Below are 2,657 nucleotides of genomic sequence, written 5' to 3'. Positions count from 1 at the left end.
CATGCTGCTCATTGTGTGAACAAAGCCATTGCCTCTTGCTCCCTCTGCTTCTATCACACTGTCTTGTTTGCTCCTGAAGCGCTGAATGAGGGTGAACAGACAAACACTGAGGCTTTTGTTGTCCCTCACCTCAAATCCTGTATGAAGACAACAACCCAGGTCCTGTCAGAATAAGAGACAACGGAGGGGGTACGATTGGCTTGGCCTTGAAGAGAGAACAGGTATCCTTTTGGCCTTCATCTGGAAATCCCAATAACAGGCCCTGTAAGAAACCTGTTCCTCCTGGGCATTAAAATTTTGACAAGAAAATGTGAGCGGGTTGGCCACGGTGACCCAGGCCCTGTGATCTCAGCACTGTGGGAGGCAGAGGCACGAGGATCACAAGTTCAAGGCCAGCCTGGGCAACTTAGTTACTTAGTCAGACCCTGTCTCAAAAATAAAAATAAATAATAATAAAAATAAACAAGTAAATGTACAAGGGCTGGGGATATAGCCCAGTGAGAAGGGCCTGGGTTCCATCTCCAATACTGAAAAAAAATGTGAAGTGAATAGTGAAAGTTGGACACAATAAGAATTACTAGGTATGTCAGGAAGTCAAAGGAAAGGCAACATGGTGTGTGTATTTTTATGTAGGCATTAAACAAGACCAATGAAGCTTAAAGTTTGACAAAATAAAAACAAACAGAATGATATTTTTATCCTCCAGAGTGGCCAAGCTGTAATCCTGGCTGAAAGGTGAAGCTATGTTAGGGCAGAATATTATATTCTGTCTGTGGTTTTTGTTTTTTTCTTCTCTCCTTCCCTCTCTCTTCTTTGAGGGGGATAACATTCCTCCTTAGAACACAGTCTGATGGGACCTGGTTAGAACAGGATGGCCTGGAGTGAAGGACATTTGGAGATTTCACAGGACGGAGCAGCTTGAAAAACATTTCCCACCTACACCTGCCCCTCATCCCCATCCTTATTTAAAAAAAAAGAAGAAAGGAAGCAAAAGAGGGGGAGGGAGAAAAGAGATGATCTCATCCCCTCCTCTGGAGGACTGCAGCTCAGTAAGAAAGTCCCAGGCTGGCAGGGTGAGTCAGCCAAGTCCACAGCAGGGCCGACTTGGGCTGTGAGCGTCCAGGACACCGGGACGGCACACAGGCAGGCTGCGGGCCTCGAGGTCTGCACTTCCCCCAGGAGTCGGGCCTGGCAAGGCCGGCAGAGGCTGAGATGGCAGAGGGGATGATGACGATGTGGACAATTCACTGGACTCTGTCCTCTGGAAGAAGCCGGGTATTACAGGCCAGGAAGCTGTTGTTATTAAATGACTTTTCCCTCGTGGGAGCTCAGGGAAAGAAGGAAACACTGGTGTGCATCTTCAGTAGATCCTCTGATTCTTGGAACATGATCTTTGATTTCAGGGAAAAAAATAGAGATTTGTACATATATATACTTACTATATATGTGTGTGTACATGTGGGCATGTATGTGTGTGTGTAAATCTCCTGGTAATACACACAAATATGAAAATGATGTAAATATCTTTTGGCCCAAAAATCCCATATGTACAGAGTTTGCCAAAAAAATGTATACACACTTCAGGGAAAGAAAAACATATAAACATTTGAATACTAAGTTTATGGAGACATCATGAGATTAATACAAGACACCGTTGGCCTCTACAATGACAAAAGCTGCTCAAAGTGGTGGCCATTCACTTCCAGAATTTATTTGGAGGGTGAAACGCTTCTTGGGTGACCTTGGTCACTGACAGTGCTGCACCTGAATTTCAATTTCTTCTCTAAGGGCCAGCAGTGCAGTGGGTTTTCTGTGATAGACGACATCCTCTCGGGTCCCTTGTACGAGGTAACAGCATCTGTTCAAAAAAAATCATACTATTTTTCTTTTCTTGAAGTGTGTATACATACTCTGGGAGACTCTGTACACACAATTACTTACGGCATAGATTTTTTTTTACTTTAAAAAATGATTTTTGTCTTCACAAAATGATTCTTCTCAGGGTTATAAGTGAATGAACCAATAAGCTTCGTTAGGTTCTTTCAAATGGCATTGGCTATAGACTCTTAGTAATAAAAAGTTAGTGCTTGTACACTTATTATCTTGGGCCAGGTACTGAGAGCCAAGTGCTCTGTCTGAACTACCTCATCTAAATCTTTTAACTGTCCTAGGAGGCACGGTACTGTCACTCTGCTCTGCTCTATCAGACACTGAGGTGGTGAAAGATTAGAATCCTGCCCAGAGTCTGGCCTTAAAAAGAAGTGTAGCTAGGCTTGATCCCCGACAGGCCGACCGGAGAGCCTGCACCCCTCTCCCCAGCAGTGTCTCCACCCTGAGGGGTACCGTAACTGTGATGCAGCACAACACAGCTGTACAAATAGCTCACACACAAAGCAATGCACACAACTCGGTGTGACTACAAACACAAGTAATGGCCCTTGGTTTGGATCCCGAAGCCATTTATTTTGGCCAGTGTTTTCCTTTCCATCGTGAAGCACTCTGGCTTGTTTTTTCTGGTTTTTCCTTTTTTTCAGTTTGGAAAAAATCTGATATCAAACAAATTCACAGAATTCTTGCTGTGTAACTATGTGGCAGGTCTGGTCCCGGCATGGAAATACAGGCACCATGTGCAAAGATAGAATGTGGACAAACAGTTA

Source organism: Chinchilla lanigera, unplaced genomic scaffold (assembly GCF_000276665.1).
Source record: "Chinchilla lanigera isolate Chin_1 unplaced genomic scaffold, ChiLan1.0 scaffold00005, whole genome shotgun sequence".
NCBI lineage: Eukaryota > Metazoa > Chordata > Mammalia > Rodentia > Chinchillidae > Chinchilla > Chinchilla lanigera.
The sequence above is the reverse complement of the archived record's forward strand: the minus strand, read 5'-3'. Positions refer to the sequence as shown.